This window comes from Martes martes (genome assembly GCF_963455335.1).
Source record: "Martes martes genome assembly, chromosome: 3".
Taxonomy (NCBI): Eukaryota; Metazoa; Chordata; class Mammalia; order Carnivora; family Mustelidae; genus Martes; species Martes martes.
In genome coordinates this window covers 154,707,038-154,724,589 of record NC_137890.1, presented here as the reverse complement: position 1 = coordinate 154,724,589, position 17,552 = coordinate 154,707,038, and the positions used below count along the sequence as shown (strand labels likewise).

General features: G+C 55.1%; 1 protein-coding gene across 1 annotated transcript in view; it reads left to right on the top strand.

Annotated features, from left to right (window-relative positions):
* The window catches only part of SH3BP4 (SH3 domain binding protein 4), an 82,536-nt gene that overhangs the window by 35,426 nt on the left and 29,558 nt on the right, over positions 1–17,552 (top strand). The window contains exon 2 of the mRNA XM_080797855.1: positions 875–950. The gene's annotated coding sequence lies outside the window, so the exon portion shown is untranslated. The remainder of the gene's footprint in view (positions 1–874; positions 951–17,552) is intronic.

The window sequence follows — 17,552 nt, the reverse complement described above, 5'->3', positions numbered from 1 at the left end:
AGGGCGTCCAGGATGCAATTTCAGCCTCACATTTCACCATGTGACTGGGCCCAGGAGGCCGTGGCTCAGGGGGAGTCCCCCATGGTGACTGTCAGTCTCACCCCTCCGTCGTGCCATCCTGGTGTAAGGGATCCTTCGCAGATATGGGCTGTGTGGTGTCCCATTGGTTGAGTGGGACTGGAAGCTGCTCCTGAGTGACCGTGTGTCGTGTGAGGAGGAAGCCCTGCTGCTGGCGGGAAGACTGGGGTGCGTCTCTGGGGTTCAGCCATGAGATGATTCTGTCGAATGGCCAGGTTCTGCAGCAGAAGTGACCGCAGGTGAGGGGGGACATAGCCCTGGGGGAAGATAGCAAAAGAGCCGATAAAAATAGTAAATAAAAAAATTTTAAAAAATAGCAAGTAACAGATTTAAAAAATGGCAAATAAAAATAGCCTTGTCGCAGGCTGCGATACAGGTCTGTGTGAGAGGTTCTCTGGGGGCGCATGCTTGGGGTCTGCATCCCTGAAAGGCCAGGGCCGGCCTCTGAGGCCCCACAGGAGGCCCTGCCTCCTGTTCTCAGCAGCAGGGAGCCCGGAGGGGGCAGCTTCTCACCCCTGCGCACTGTCTGGGAAGGGAGGGGAGGGGAGGAAGGGAGAGGGTGGGAGGGTCTCCAGGGGCCCGTTCCAGGCCTGGCCCCTCCTTCTGCTGGCCTTGCTCCTGCAGCAGGGATGGAAGGTGCACCCGGGGCCACATTGCAGCACCCACCACTGTCCCCACCTTACCGTGTGAACATGGCTGAGGGCATAGTTCACCCTAGACGTGGAAGAGGGGAAGTGCCGTCGCGAGGTGTCGCTGACCGAGGCTCTGAATCCCACATTCCTCTTCTGTCTTGCAGCATCTGCCTCCTGTGGACGGGAGGCCAGGTCCTGGGACTTGCACTCTGACGTCAGGAAGCGGGTGGCCTGTCGGAGGTAAGCTGTGCAGCCTGGGTGTTGGAGGAGCAGCTGTCCCCACCTGCTGTGTGGAGGCCACTGTGTCGTGGCCAGGGTGCAGGGACCCCTGTGGGGAGATGGGCCCCGTATGCCTGCACGGCAGTTCCTGAGGGAGGAGTCACTTCCAGAAGCTTCTTGGCCTTTTACAGCTCTGCAGACGTCTCCCTCACGACTCTGTCTTCACATCCTTGTCAGCTCTCAGTTTCCCCAACCTGGGAAGGTCAGATGGCACCAGGGACTTCCCTTTCTGGTGCCACCCAGGGAACATCTGGCTCTACCAGAAGCCAGACGGACAGCTTGTTCTCTGCCCTGACAGCCATGGGGCAGATCCGGAGTTGGCCGTCCCTTTCCTGTTTGCACAGAGGAGTTAGTCTTACAACAGAAGAGGTTATGAGCTCCCAAACAGTGGCCACCAATGACGACGTGCAAGTTGAGAGAGTTCCGTGTGGCCGTGGTTATGGCTCGCCTACGCCGGGACTTGGGGCGGGCGTCGGGCCTGGAAACAATGGCAGACCGGGCATGCTGCTGCAGCCGGGAAAGAGTGAGTGGTGTCCTCAAAGAACGTCCTTGAGTATTTTCTTGGCTGATCTTTTCTTCTTCTTCTTCTTCTTAACTGTTATTATTAAAGCGCAGTTGACATGCAACATTATGTTAGTTTCAGGTGTACAGTGTGGTGATGGGACAAGTCTGTCCAGGGCTCACTGATCCCAGGATCACTATGGTCCCCGTCTCATTTCACCCAGAGGTGGGATGTTAGCGGCTCTGGATTCTTTCTCCCTTGGGCAGTGATAGAACAGTCACCGCAGTGGGGGCCTCTACACAGCCTTCTGGGGATGAAGAGCCTTCTGTGCCCTTACCAGGCGAAAGGATCGGGTAGAATTCAATGGATCCTCTGTGTACACTGGGTGGAAGAGGCAGTTCACGGGGAGCCGCTCAGAGGCTGCCTCCTTCCCTATCACGCTGGAATAACAAAAATCCTTCCAAGTAAAATGGGGAGCCACCTGGATCATTCCAGGTTTTTCCTTACGTCTTCCGCATCCTTTGTTCGACTTGGGATGGATGACTGGATTTTGTTCCAAAGCTCTTCTCTCCCCACCTTTTCTATCAGGTCTCATTGTTTTCCAGTATCTGCTTTTGGACAGAAAGAATGTTGGGGATGCCTGCACGTTACACGCCTGGGGCCTTTTCAGTAGTGATGTGAGGAATTCGGGAGCTCTGTGGTCCCAGGGTCAGGCTTCTCCACACTGAGGTCTCAGGACTTAAAATACTTCTGCCCTTGCCTTATAAGTACAGCCCCTTGCCCTGGAGGCTGTGGTCTGTTTGGGTTGCGGGGAAACCCAGTGTAAGGCATCCAGATTCCTCGCATTCTTTTGGCCTGGCACCAGCCGGAATGCCAGGATTTCTGAAATCAGCCAGCAGATACGTGGCTCGGCTCTTTTCTCTAGATAAACTTGACCGACACCAGTGGGTTGTACAACATACTCGCTATCTGACCCCCCACGTGGTCTCCCCTCTGGGTTTCGATTTAGGGTGCAGCTTGGCGAGTGCAGGCCCACCCCCTCCCCGCCCCAGATAAGGCCGGTGGAGGTTCCTGGGGCCTCTGCCCAGGACCCCTCACCTGCTCCAGCAGTAACCTGAGCTGTATTTATGTGGCTTGCTTTCTCTGGCACTGAACCAGGGTCCTTAGGGGCAGCAAGATGTCTGGGAAGACGAAGCAGGTTGGTTGGATGGGGCCCTCTACCTGGAGGTGCCCCTTAGTGGTGCCTCTTGTCTCCATCTTGGCATAAAGGGCTCCTGGGAGCCTGGGAGGCTCACTTTTGTCTGTTCTGGGGGGGGGTGGCAGGTGTGCCATCGGGCTGAGATTTTAGGAGAGTGGACGTGTGTCCTGTGTCCTACAGCATTTAGAGAACTCATCGACTGGCCGTGGTCAAAAAAAGGCATCGTGATACATGCAGCCAATTTTTGTGCGTCCCCCCCCCCCCCCCCGCGAACATAAACGCAGTTTTCTCTGTGCCTCTGTAATACTTGAGATCCGATTTACCTCAGGCTCACTGTGAGGTGGGGCTTCCCGGGGTTTCAGGGTGTACGTCCGGAGTTCTGCTGCCTGATTGTGCGATTTTCCGTGTCCTTCCAGCAAGTCTCAGCCTGTTAGTGATTCCCTTGTTACTTCCATCAGAAATCGTTCATTAAAACACCTGCTCCGAGGCTGCGTCTCCAGATGGTGGACCAAGTGAGGGAGCAGAGATGAGCCCTGCCTTTCTCTTCACTTTAAGACCTGTGTGAATGACTGTGACCGGCAGATACCAGAGCTTGGCCTCAGCTCCTCAGGGAGCGTGCCAGCCAAGGACAGAGCCCGGTTCCTCCTCCAGGGGAGGCTGCAGCTCGTTCCCACGCTTCTGCCAGTGCCTAGGAAGGCTTCAGCCAGCCGCCCTTCCCTGTTTTGTTTGCTCGAGCCCTGGAGGAGGCCCCTGTCCTGCCCATTTTACAGATAAGAGGTGAGGCTCATTCCCTAAGCCACCCCTTCCTGGCCCACCCCGCCTTATCTGGTCCTGGGAAGACACGTGCCTCATGCAGGTAGGGGTCCCCAGTCCCGTGCTGGCCCAATAAAAACAAATGACAAGCCATGAATGTGAGCCATCTTGCTAATTTTTAGAGGTGAAACCAACTTTTTCTCCTAGAACTGTCCATTTGCCTGAAAGTCAAGGATACAATTTAAGAATGAGTCAATCTTAAAGTAAGTTACCCTTTAGCTACCTGGACCCCTCTTCTCTCTCTGGGTAGGGCCCACTCTGGCCAGGCACCCTCGGCCTGGACTATGTGGAGAAGCACCAAAGGGGTCTTCTTCTCAGGGGCTACTTTTCAGTCCAGGGATCTCCAGACGTTTCTGATGGGCTGGGGTTTTGGGGGTTTTGTTTCGTTTCAAGGTGAAGTTCACATAATATCCAGGGAACCATTTTAAAGTGTGCTGTTTCCTGGAATGGTGTGCCTTCCGCTCACGGCGGTGCTTAGCCACGCCCCAGAAGAATCCCCTGTACCCGTGAAGTAATTATTCCCATCACCCTGCCCCCATCCCCTGGCAGCTACTAAGCTGTGACTTTTGAGGATGGAACTAGGCTCCAGTCCGTGTGGTGGGAGATCCTGCTGTCAAGACGGAGCGGCTCAGCTCAGTCTGGCATGGACGCCCAGGCCTGCTGGGATTGTCCCTGGCCAGATGCCCCCAGGGTACTGCGATCCTGCACGTGCTGAGGCCTGCAAGACACCCCCAGGGGCAAGGTCTGACCTCACATTGTCCCAGAGGGCTGCCCCCCAGCCAGGCCTTGAACCTGAGATACGGCTCTGCTTCTTTCAAAACCTCTGCCTGCCGATGTCTCCCCTCAGTGCTGCCTCGCTCAGTAAAGAGAGCGGTTGATTCCAAGTGAGGTCATGAGCCGGCTCCGTGGAACCCGGGGAATGTGGACAGATGAGAAAGCCGAGCCTCCCTCCAGGCGCTGAGTGACACTCAGAACGGCAGCTGCTGCGTTCTTAAAAGCCTTGTGTGTTAGCCCGCCCTCTTCAGCCTCCTTCGCGGGGAAGTCTTGAGGACAGATGAGAAATGTTTAACATACTTGGTTTGGAGATAAAGGTGTGAGTGACGACTCCACCATTGTTTATTTCAAGAGCCTCCCAATCTCTCGCTGAAACTCACTCAGATTACAAAGAACTCCCCAGTCTAATCAGAAAACCCCTCATTTCCCTATCTCTCTGGCTTGAGTTTTCTCCTTTATTCATTACTTAAAGCCCAGGGGGCTTTGGGAAGGGCAGAATGAATGCATTTTATTCTGGGGTCATAAAAGTGTCTCTGTGAGCACGTTCCTCTTTTCTAAGTGTAGATGGATTTCAGTTAGGATTTCAGTGAGGAGTCCGTGAGCATTTTGCATAAATTAATTTCTTTGGTTTCCTTGTTTGTAAAAATGGAACCAGTGTCTAGAAAGTTCTTAAAGATGAAAAGGAATTAAATACGCTCTCAGACTTGCTCAAGCGGAACAGGAGGGTGACTGGAAGGGTCCAGACCAAGCACTGCGGGCCACGGGGGACCCGGGAAGCAGGATTTGAGGCATGAAGCTGCTTTTCAGGAATTGCATGTCCCGTGTGCGCTCCCCTCATTTCTCTCCACACCTGTGCGCCTGCCCCCTCACCTGGCCCGTGCTGCTCACCAGCGTGCACCGGGCCCAGGGATGGCCGCCTGCCAGTGCACAGCTGTCTACGGCGAGACCTGCCTCTGGGCCGCTTTTGCATTTCCCAGCTGCCAGCACTCAGAAGTGGCTTCAGCCAGCTCAGCCTTTGAGCCAGTCCTCAGTGGTTGGGTCAGCAGGCGGGCTGTGGATTGGCTCCCCTGTAGGGGCGTCCATTGGTGATTCCTCAGGGGGAGCGTGCAGGGCCGTGGGGGCGTCCCTGGGCCTGGCAGTGACCACTGCTCGTCCTCCTGGGCCCGCGAGGAGATGACCCGTGCTCTTCTCACCTGGGCTTATATGCAGTTTCCTTTCCCTCCTTCCCTTCTTACTTCCTGCCCTCTCCTCCCCACCTCCTTCCTTTGGGATTTGGCACCACCTGTCACTTTGGGCAAGTCCAGAACCTTGCCTTTCTCACCTCTCGCCATCGTGGTGCTCCCAGAGGTCAGAAAAGAGATTAATATGACCCATTGGCCAGAGTGAATGATGTGGGGCCCCTCCTTCTAAGAGGTGAGCAGCAGGCCTTCGGGAGGGCCGAGCGGAGGGCCCATCTGGGTCTTCCTGGCATGCTCTGGTCCTGTTTTGTAGGCTCCCATCACCATCAGGCAGATAGATGCAGGTCGAGAGTTCCACTTGTGATGCTCCTGGAACCTCCTTTCCGCTCTGCCCACAGTGGGGAAAGCTTTGCATTTGGCAGAAGAGGAAGCAGAGATTTAAAAAAAAAAAAAAAAAAAAAAAAGCCCATGTCTGTCCTAGCTCAGTGTCTTCCTGAGATCACAGTGTCTTCCCTTTACAACCTGGCCCTCCGCTGTCCCAGCAGGCAGGGTACACCCTCTCTGCCCTCCGCCTCTGGTGAGGGTCTGCTGTGCTCAGCACCTGAGCTGTGTGCGGTCGCCCTGGTTTGCATGTGAATGGGGATCCCGGTCCCCACTCCCATCCACCCCTGGGCTGCCCTGGACTCTGCTCAGTAAACACAACTTGATCCTTTTTCCTTTCTTCCTTGTCATCACCTAAATCCTGTTTATCCTCGCTGTTCCTGTGGGAGCTGGAGTGTGCAGCCCCCTCTCTGCCTTCAGCTGTTGGCAAAATTAATGATCACCGATGAGTGCTTCGTCGGCCTGCGGCGTCCTCCAGTCGCGCCCACTCTCTGTTTTGGGCCTTGTTCTGTTGAACATCATTTTTATGACAAGCAGGTCAGGGTGCCTGGTGGCTCAGTGGGTTAAGCCTCTGCCTTTGGCTTAGGTCATGATCTCAGGGTCCTGGGATCGAGCCCCACATGGGGCTCTCTGCTCAGCAGGGAGCCTCCTCCCCCCTCCCCCCTGCCTGCCTCTCTGCCTACTTGTGATCTCTTTCAAATAAATAAATAAAATCTTAAAAAAAAAAAAAAAAAAAAAAGAAACAAGCGGGTGTTTACCCGGGGTCGGTGGCCTCCTAGCATGGTCCTTCTAGAGGGCCTGCCACAGAACTTCAGGGGCACAGGTGGTTTTCTGCAGAGAAAACCTTTCAACCTTACTGCATTTCTGAAAGTATCTGCACCCTTGAAAAAGGCAACAGCTCCTGACTTGGAAGAAGACCGAAGACAGGCTTGGGGATAAGTGGGAGGTAAGAGGAGCAGGGCTAGGGTCCAACAGGGGCGCCGAGTGTCTCCACGGGGCTGGAGTCGTCAGATGAAACCAACGTCGAACTGGACAGAAACCAGTTAAATCTCTTCTTTCCTTCATCTGTTTGTTAATTCTTTTGCTTTTTGTTAGATCTAGATATTAAATTTGTTGATTTACAGATTGAGGAAGACTTGGCTTACGGAAATTCTTTGGATTGTGGTTGAACTCAGTCTTACTCAGAACAACCCCTGATCACCGAAGGCTCTCTGCTGGTGGTTAATGGGAACCTAGCGTCCAGGTTAAGGGCAGCGTCCACATTACGACCAGGCCGTTCACGGAGCCTCCCAAGTCATTGAGACCATGCGGTGTTGAGGTCTTTTTTTTTTTTTTTTAAAGATTTTATTTATTTATTTGACAGACAGAGTTCACAAGTAGGCAGAGAGACAGGCAGAGAGAGGAGAAAGCAGGCTCTCCATGGAGAAGAGAGCCCGATGTGGGGCTCGATCCCAGGACCCTGGGATCATGACTTGAGCCGAAGGCAGAGGCTTTAACCCACTGAGCCACCCAGGCGCCCCCGGTGTTGAGGTCTTAAAGAGGAGTTAATGAATTGGCTTTCAAAGGATGCTGGTTTTTTAATGAGTAGTGCACAAGGTCCTGGGGCCCAAGTCAGATCAGGCAAAGAGGAAACCAGGGGGAGAAATGTTAACTGTGCGGTGTTTGAAGAGCTCCTCTGTAGCTTCGTTTCACGTAAATTTTGCACAGCACTTTACAGTTTGCAAAGCTCTCTCCAGATTTGTTCGTGATCTGCTCAGGGGACGGCAGGGTAAGCCAGATATTAATTAACTAATTTCATCATACAGGTAAGGGAGCTTCGTGCCTCTGAGAAGCTGGACAGTGATTAGAATCGTGGCCAGACGGAAGCTTTTGACTTGGCACACAGGGCCCCATAGCGGGAGATCTGCAGTCAGCTGGTGGAAAGCTAAGCCGGGTTCTAGAATTGTCCATCAGCAGAAGTCGCCCAACTGTAGCAGAGGCCAGAGGCACCTGGATGGGCTTGACAGGAGCGTTGCTTACGGGATTCCCATCGGGTTTGGATCACTTGATTTTGGAGGGATTTCATGTAACTTCAGAATCAGGCCTCTGTCTGCCAGGTCCTAAATATTTGTCGGGTGGCAGGTTTGGGTATAAGCCACAAGAAATTAGTTGCCCACCTGGGGATGCCAAGTCGCCATGGAAGTGTTTCAGGGTACCACGTGTGAGTGGGCGTCAGAGTGACCCTGGATGGGCCTGCGGGGGTGCATAGCAAGGGGCCCTATGGATGGGCAGCACCCCCACTTTGCCGTCCTCCAGTGAGACTGAGCCAGGGTGATCCAGACAGTCTCTTCTGGCCAGGGTCTGGCCCCCAAACACTAGACTCGGAGATAGGCTTCGGTTCTGCAGACGCAAGCCTCAGAGGCCAGGCATCCGGTTCATTGATCTCACGTGAAAAAAGCAAATGCCTTGGTGAGCGCACCCTGGCTGTGCAGAATGGGGCCCTCTCAGGGGGACCCTTTTGCTCCCACTTGACCAGTGGGGCTCTGGAGGGGTGTGGCCTGGACTCTGGAGACGTCTGTTTGTGTGGCTAACAGCGATGCAGCTGCCCTAAGCGACCCTCTGTTGTGCCTCGGTTTGCCTATCTGTAAGATGGGAACGGGAGCTGCAGTTGCCGGCATGTGATGCCTTCCTGGCTCTGGCTGCGGGCTCTGGCTCCCACGTTGTGCAGAAGCGCGTCTGTGGGTGGAGCTGGACCCGCAGGGATGGGGCTCAGCTGCCAGCGGGGAGGCATTGAGTGCACGCACACCCCTGGCCTCGCTCAGCTTGCTTGTGGGAGTCTGTTCCTGTTTTTGCTTAGCGAGTTGGAGCTGGGTCTTTAGAGTCCTAAAAAGCACCCAAGGTGGTCCCAGCCGGTCCCCGTGCGGGGTCACTGCTACGGCGGGACACGTGCTCCAGGCTCTTCATTGGCGCCTGCCTCCTGTCCGCGGCTGCTGCTTCGCCCGCTTTTCCTCTGATGCTTCCTTTCCTTTCCTAACCGCATGTTCGTTCCTTTTGTCCTTTAGTGGGTTGTTGCAGATTATAACTAAGGTATGTCTCTGTGTATACCAGAGTTTTGCTGAAGTTTTGTTTTCCAGGTGTTTTGTGCACACATTTTAGCCCCAAGCGGTTTTCTGATGGGCATGTTTTAAAGTGTCCCGATTCCACGGTATTCAGTAGAATCACAAAGCTGTGCAGCTACCCCGTCTGTCTGGTTCCAAAACATTTGACCCAATAAGAGACCTCTTTGCCATCACTCGACATCGTCCCTGCCTCCGGCTGCCGGCAGCCACTAACCTGCTGTCAGTCTCTTTTGATGTGTCTGTTCTGGAACCATACGGTAATGTGACTTTTTGTGACCATCTTTTGCATTTTCCATGATGTTTTTGGGGGCCGTCCACGGTGTGGCATGGGTCAGAGTGTCCTCCTTTTTATTGAGAGGAAGACTCCATTGTGTGTATGGCTAGACATGTTTTATTGGTCTGTTTCTCCGTTCATGGGCACTGGACCATTGTTGCCTTTTGGTGATTGCCTGTAGCGCTAAGACTCATTCTGTTTTGATGTTCTAACTAAAATACTAAGAGCTGTCTTCCCTGGTCTCCCGGCTCTTGGAGAGACCCTTGGCTTTGGATTCCAGCCCCGCACCCAGCTCCCATGCCAGTCCCGAGTATTTACTAAACCTCCAAGACCCAGGACTTGACCTAATTGCCTCTTGATGACAGTCCCCTCAAATGATTCTGATCTGAACACACCGTCCCCTTCCTGGCAGGACTCTAGAGTGACAGCTCATTCTGTCCCCACCCGTGAAACACGAGGGCAGGGCCCAGGAACCTGGTTTCACAGACCCTGCTTGATGGGGGGTCCCTGCTGTAGCCAGCCGCCTTGGGTTACATTTAACCTATCTCCGCCTTTTGGAGGACCCCTCAGAAGCCACAGGTGTTTGCCGAGCCCTCCTGACAACCAGATTCTGCAGGTTGAACACACATCTTACTGGCCAAACGTGGTGAGGGCGGGAAGGGAGTAGGGGGAGCCAGAACCTGTTGGCTTTCGGAACGATGCACCGCCACAGGGTCCCCACGTGTCCAAGCACTTAGCTTCCATTATGCGGCTACACCGGGCCTCCCAAGGTTGTATCGCCATGTCCTTGGCAGTGGAGGTGTGACTCCTGGGGGGCAGGGAGCAGGCAGAGCCCCTGCAGCTGTCCAGGTCTCCCCTGGCACCAGGCACTAAGCCCGTCCTGGCCTGGCCAGATGGAGGAGACAAGAGGATGCTGCTGTCCTCTCTGTACGGGGAGCGCACTGGGCACCAGCTCTTCCCACCCAGGGTGCAGGTGCAGAAGGAAGCAGGACAGCAGGTGCGCCCTGTGGCCTTGGACTTCCCCTCCTTTGTCTCTTCCCGCTTCATGCCCAAACGTTTTTGTCCTCCTCTTCCTTTTTCCTCCCCTTTCCTTTCCTTTTCTTTTTTTCTTTGGAGATGGCTGTGTCCAAGGAAACCTCAGAAGGGCTACTTGCTGCTTTGGGCCATATCCTGTCTAACATCCTCAGGTTTTGGTAAAGAATAGGTCATTCAGAAATCTGCAGAGTAGCATTTTTATGGGAAATAATGCATATTCCCTTTTATTTTTGATGGGTTTTAAGTGTGATACTAAAACATTCCAGAAAGGAAAGTGTGGGGTGAAGGCAGCCAGTCCTATAGGAGGCTCAGGACCAGCAGTCTCTGCCCTCCGGGCTCACCTCACTCTGCTTGGCCCCTGAGGGCCATAAATCTGGATTTCTGCTCCCTGAGGCTTCCAGGATCACCCCTCCATCCTGTGACTGTGCCCTGGGGGCCAGAGAAGGGCAGAGACAGAGAGGCAGTGGGGGAGGGCTCTGGGCAGGGGCAGTGACAGCAACAAATGGCGTGCGTGCCATCACGGCTGAAGGTGAAGGTTTGGGGTACCATGCAAAGTCTGTGTGTCCTGGGATGAGTTGGTTCTCCAAATCAGTTCCATCATCTCTACTCATCGAACCTGCTTTAGAGATTTAAATTTGTTATTAAGGCTTTTTTCACGGGGCCTGCCTAGTGATACAAGCTTCCTGGTGAGAATTGACGTGATCTCTGCTTTTCTGGGGCCAAAGTGAACCCATACCCAAGAAATCAAGTGGGGGGCCAGACTGCAGGCAGTTGGGGTTGAGGAGTTCCAGGTGAGATGTGGGGAGTGACTGAAGGCAGGCCAGCAGCAGGGGAAGGAGAGGGAGCTGGCCGGGGAGCCGGTCAAGTCTAGAGCAGTAACCAACAAAGTGTGGCCCTGGAATGGGGAGACCAAACCCTGCGTGCACCCTGTTTTTGTAAGGAAGGTTTTATTGGAACCCACATGTGCCCACCTGTTCGGTGTCTGCGCTGTGTTGGCGGGGGGAGGGGGGGCGCGCGACGGAGCTGACAGGTGGCTGTAGACAGGCCCACAAAGGCCGGAAGGTCTGTCCCTTTACAGCAATGCTGGATTGGGGACACGCGACAGTGTCTGGACACATTACCGGGGTTCATAGCTGGGGTTGGGGCTGCTGCTGGCGTCTAGCGGGTAGAGGCTGGGAGGCTGCCAGCCGTTGCACAAGGCATAGAACATCCCCACAGCAAAACCTGCCCAGGGCCCCAGGTGGCAGGAACCCAAGGTTGAGAATCAGTGCTTTCCAGAGACAGTCTTCTGTTCCACCTAGAGAACCGCCTGGTTGCGGGGGAGGGGGAATCTAGCGTGGGTGATTTCTGGGCGGTGCCCTTTGCCAGGATGGGGATGCAGGGGTGCGGGGCAGGCCCACCTGGGTGCAGGGAGAGGAGGCCAGCGTGTTGCCTTCCTGAGTGGCCGTGGGAGGCAGCTGTGTGGGAGACATGAGTTTGGGCACCCCATTGCTTGGAGTGGTCTAGCTCTGGCTGGCCTCCTTAAGCAGACTGCCCCAAGAGACAAGAGCAGAAGGACAGAGACGGGCAGTGGGGACACTGGCACTCTGGGCAGGCGGAGGAGGAAGTATCTGTGAAGGCAGGTGGGCCTTCATGGGGGCCTCAGGAGACCCCTGACACCCTCAAAGGCCAGCCCAGAGAGAAAGGAGAAGGTAGTCTCGTATGTGGGAGGCCACCAAGCGGTCAGTAGTTAAAAAGCTGCCCGATGAGACACACACACACAGGAAAGCACCGTTAGGACCTGGGTCTCCATGTGGCTTCACTGCCAACCCCAGTGGGAACAGTGTCTGAGCTTGTAGGAGGGAGGGACTTCCAGGGGTGGTACACGGAGGGCCACCGCGGGGACTCCAGGGCAGGTGGGGGCTGCATGAGGGTTTCCAGTGAAAGGACCGAGGCCCGTTTGCAGCTCTGTCCGCCAGCACCAGCCAGCGTGGAGCCCTGTCCAGGGCCCGCGATCCTGCAGGAAGGAGACGGCGCCGCACAGTGTTCTAGGATAGTGGACGGCACAGCCTCCCAGCCGAAGACAGCGGGGGGGCCGGGGAGAAGAGGCTGCCAAGCATCAGCCCGGCGTCTGGGCATGAACCATGACAAACAAAGCCGACTTAGCACAGAGACCTTCTTGGCGGTGCCCTTTCTACTCTGGAGTGGTTTCTTTCTTCTCCCGATCCTCTTTTGTAGCCTCTGTATGCAACAATCGTCCTCTGGTATCTTTTATGTTTAGTTGGAGGCAGAAGAAAAGCTTCTCCCAGCTCCCCTTGGCTCCAGGTCACCTGCTCCCTGGCCAAGCGCCTCTCCTTGTGTCTCCATCAGAACAGCTGAGAAAACAAGCCGTGAATGACTAGAGGGGTGTGGACCTGGCTTCCAGAGCCTCTGGTGAATTCTCTCCCCTAAGAAACTGTCAGGTCAGTTGAAGTCTCATTTTATCTGTGCCTGGTGCAGACTTGTAGCACAGGCTGCATGGAGAGACAGAGAATAATTCACGAGAGGTTTGCTAATGTATGCTTTGATTAAAAAGAAAAAGGAAAGAAATTTTTTAAAAAGAAATAAAGAAAAAATGGGAGCAACCATCTGACCATCCTATTTGCTGAACCACAACAGCAGGACGTTGGGGATCCTGCTCTGGTCTCCAGCCGCTGGGCTGCTGTCTGCCCAGTGGGGCAGGTGGAAAGACAGCTCATGTTCTTGGAATTGTCTAGAAGTGAGCTGACCCCTCCAGTCCTTGTGCTTGGCTCATGCCGGGCTCCGCACAGGCTCGCTCTGTGGGCCCTGCCTCCCCGGAGCTAGAGACCTTGGCCCAGTTGCTTGGTTTCTCTGAACCTCAGTTTCTCGACTGCACGATGGAGGCAGTAATTGTCAGTCTCAGGAAACGAGTACATGGAGAGCACCGAGAGCGTGCCTGATGCACACATAGTGTCCAGCAGATGTGTGTGCTGGTTTCCCAGGGCCTTGGGGCCATGACCACAAACTGCAGGGCTTAAAACAACAGAAATTCATTCATTTAGCCTGGAGGCCACAGAGCCACGTTTCCTCGGGAAGAACCCATCCTTGCCCGTTCTCGTGTCTGGCAGTTTCCCCACAGTCTTGCTGATCCTTGGCTGGCAGCTGTGTCTCTGATCTGTCTTTTGTCTTCACGTGGCCACCTGGCCTCTGTGTGTGTCTGGGTCTCTTAGGTCCAGATTTCCTTTCTCTCATAGGGACACCTGTGGTTGGATCTAGGGCCCGCCGTCATCCAGAATAAACTTTAACTTGATCACATCTGCAAAGACCCTGTTTCCCATTGTCAAATTCAAGGATGCCAGGAGTCAGGATTTAATGTGTCTCTTGGAGGACAGACTGTTTAGCTGGCCATGTGGGCGTGGTTATACGTATTACCTGTAGTAAGACTTCTGTTGTGGCTCACGTCCTTGTCCTCAGCATTTCTGGGAGCCAGCTCCGAGCAGGAAACATCTTCTTTGTGCTGTGTTCTTGGAGCAGCTACCCTGAAATGGAGCAGATGCCCTGTACCTACTTGGTTGACTTAAGGAAGATAATGCCCCTCCCCGTCCCCTCATAACTTTATTGTTTTCAGAACAGCATTCTGCATTAGACAGACGTTGGGAAGGCTGTGAACGTAAGAAGTCTTGCTTTGGAGAAGCAGCCACATTCCTGAACGGTGAGGCTGGGACCGCCCACATGCCCTTCACTGGTTCAGATATTCGCTGAGTGATGGTTACTGTGTGCAGAGCACTGCAGTGGCCACGGAAGGGCACTGTCCTTGCTGCCCCAGAAGGACAGCCTGGCTGGAGAGGCACACAATTAAGTATAGCCACAGGCAAGTGTTTAGATCCTATTGTAGGGGAGCCCCGGGGCGCCAGGGCTGGTGACTGCAGATGTGGCATCGACTCTGACGCTTACTGGTTTAAGGAGCTTGGACATCCCCTGGCAGCTTCCCGGGGGCCCTAGCATGGTCTCACATGGGACCCCCAGGGATAGCTGGCTGCAGGAGACACAAGGACAGTGGGAATGTTCCTTGGCCTCTGCAGACGGGTCCCGCGGTACCCCCTGGATCACAGCACAGCCCAGGGACCAAGGACCGGGCTGGATGACCCAGTTTGCCAGACAGGTGGTCGTCAGAATGGGCTGTGTTTGCCGGTTGGGAGTGGGCTCCGTAAAGTTCCTTTCATGGGAGCCGAGGCAGAAGCCAAAGTTAACCTCTCAAGTGTCACCTTCTATTGTGTTCTCAAACATGTGTATCTTACATAAAGAAAGCTCCAAGATGGGTTTATGCCTCACATCTGAGTGGGGCATGTGAATTTCCTTCACTAGGAAAATGGGCTCCTGCTCTCACTCGCAGCGAACCTGAGAGCATGAAGCCTGGCCTGATCCCAAGCTACACACAGATTTCCTCTGTCACCTTCCCAGCCTGCTGGACCCGGGTGCCCATGCACTGCTGGAACAGGAGCCAGCCCAAGGGCCCATCTCTAACCATGTTCCTTGATGTACAGGGCCCACAAGTGTCCCTCCAATGGCATGTCCATCAGGAACCTCGAAATGTGAACTTGTTGGAAATAACGGTCCTTGTAGAGGTGACCTGTTCAGTTCGGAGGAGGTCGTGCGGGAGTTGGGTGCCGATCCCAGGAGTGGTGTCCTTAGACGTCAGCCATGTGCAGATGGGGAAGAAGGCTGCCGGGTTGCCGAAGCGGAGATTGAAGCACCCGTAAGCCGAGGAGAGGCAGGGCTTTCCCGTGACCCCTTGTGCCAGGAGGGAGGCCTGGAACAGAGTCTTCTCCAGAGCGTGTGAGAGCACGTGGCCTCCTGACACCTTGCTTACAAAAGACCGCCAGCCTCTAGAACTGGGATCTTTAAAGGCCTCTGTAATGTGGTGATTTGTTCTAGCCTCACCCGCCGTGTTCCAGCCTCGCTGAGCCCAGGGCACCACCAGGAGGCACGGGACAGCGTGGGCTGTGGGGCCCGGGCAGTGGGCCGGGTGGGGTTGGGAGTGTGCACACGGTGCGAGCCGTGCTGGCCAGGTGAGCCTCTGCCTGGGTTACAGACCTGCCTCGAGTTGACCTCACTGTTGCCTGGGGTTTCCGCAGAGACCTGAAGAGTGTGTCCTGCTTCTAACGATGAATCGAGGTGTGCTGCGGGGTCATCCTGATACAGTTCTCCCAGCTGTCGACTCTTTTCAGACAGTCTGGTTCAGTTCACACTCATACCCGGGGACGCTTGCCTCGTTCTCTCCTGCCCGCAGATGACAAGGCGTCTGCACATGGCCATAACCGCAGCAGGACAGGGTCCCTGGATTCCTGAGGCTGCACAGTCTGCCCTGCTGGGGCCCACTGGGTCACTTACCTCTTAGGACACACGTTGATCTTTTCAGGGTCCAAGTGTTAAGATGGAGCTGCCCACTGATTAGCAGAGCTCCCCTCGCCTGGGCATTCAGGTCTGCATCCTGTGGGGGAGCCGTCATTTCAGGAGTCCTGTGTGTATCTTGTGCATGGCTATGGAAGAACTTCACCTCTAAGAGTTTAGTGTTGTGGGTGTGCAAGGCTGGGAAGAACTTCACCTCTAAGAGTTTAGTGTTGTGGGTGTGCAAGGCTGGTGTGCAACACCCAGAAAGTGCTGCTGCTTCCGGGGGCCTTCGTGACGAGGACTGGGGAGGGGGGTCAGTGACGGCAGAGCGGTTTACGGACCATTGATTGAAGGGTTTGGCTAGCAGAGGCAGGGAGACAACTTTTCAGGCAAGGGAAACAGCACACCTGCTGAGTGTCAGAGGTTAGACCGAGGCAGACAGTGTCAGAGGTTAGACCGAGGCAGACAGTGGCAGACATGAGGACTGTCACAGTTGAGAGGCCGGGTGGGGGATGGTGGGGATGAAGGTGGTATCTCGGGGGTTGAAATAGGGCAGATTTTTTCCCAGTAATGACGCATGTAGCTGAGGGTTCAGAGGGTGTTGGAGAAGGATCGGGTTCTTACAGGTAGAGTTTGCTTGGGCCTGGAGGAGGCCAGGCGGGGGACCCACTGTTGGCAGTTGAGGCTAGGGGAATGGGGTCTGGGGTCCACGTGGGGGGACTGCTGGCGATTCTTGGGTGGGTGGGTGCCCAGGTGCAGGCCGTGTGGCAGTACCCGTCCTGTCTGCACGTCAGGGTCACATGAGAGTGTGGACACGTCTCTGGACTGGGACATGCTGCTGCGGGAGCCCTTTGGGGCACAGGCATGTGGGCGCACGTGACAACCCTGGCTTCTGGTGGGGAGATACCAGGGGTGCTGGTGAGCGTCCTACCGTGCGCGGGACAGAGCGCGATCCCATCCGAGAGTTAATGTACCTAGACTTGGGACCCCGAGCTCGGTGGGGGGGGGGGGCTGGCACTGGGCACGTAGGAGCAGGTTTTATCCACTCACCCGGAGGCGGTGGGTAGTATTGTCCCCCTTTTATAGAGAGGAGCTGGAGGCACCGGGAAGCTGAGTGACTTGCCCAGACTGAGCAGTTTCAGGCTCAGGGACACCAGGGATTAAAGGGGAGGTCATCCAAGGTGAGAATATGGTGACTTCGGTTTTGAATAAATGCTGACGTCACCAAGTGCAAGTGCAGAGAATTTGTGGTTTGTAGGAGACCAGGAATTGGAGTCCCTGGTTCAGAGCTGTCTGGGGACACCAGTGCTGTGCCCACTTGTCTTCATTCTCCGGGGGAGACCGTGAGGAACGATAGTCTTTGAGTACCTGCTGTGTGCTCATCTCGCAGGGTAGGTTTGCTCCTGCAGGTGACAGAGACTCAGAGAGGCTAGGTAACTTGGCCAAGAGCACACAGCTAGACCTGGCGTATATGCCCAGATCGACCCTAGGGCCCTGTGTTTCTTCCTTTGTGCTAGGCCGTTTCTGCAGTTCAGTCCCCAACTGTGGTCCGAGGCCAAGGAGGAGGAAGACGGGGTGATCACTTCATAGTTTCCCCAGCACCAGGTGAGGAGACCACGGCCCGTGGCAGAAGACCAAGCCAGGACTCAGCAGGGCTTGCGTGTGGAGGCTGGGGGGCAGCGTGCACACTGCAGTCTTGCTCTGAGAGAGGGCAGGAAGGGACCTGCTTATCTCCCAGGCTGCAGTGAGGGAGGCCTCCAGGGAAAAGGCAAGGGCAGATTAGCTCACCAGAACAGCCTTTCCCTGGTCTTTTTCCAAATTACTTTCTTTGGATGCATCAGTAATGGTGAGATCAAGTCTGGGCCAGAAGACATGCAAACCCTGAGTGCCGAGCTGCTGGGGCCGCGTGGCCCGCCAGGCACCGTGGACCTCTAGGCCCC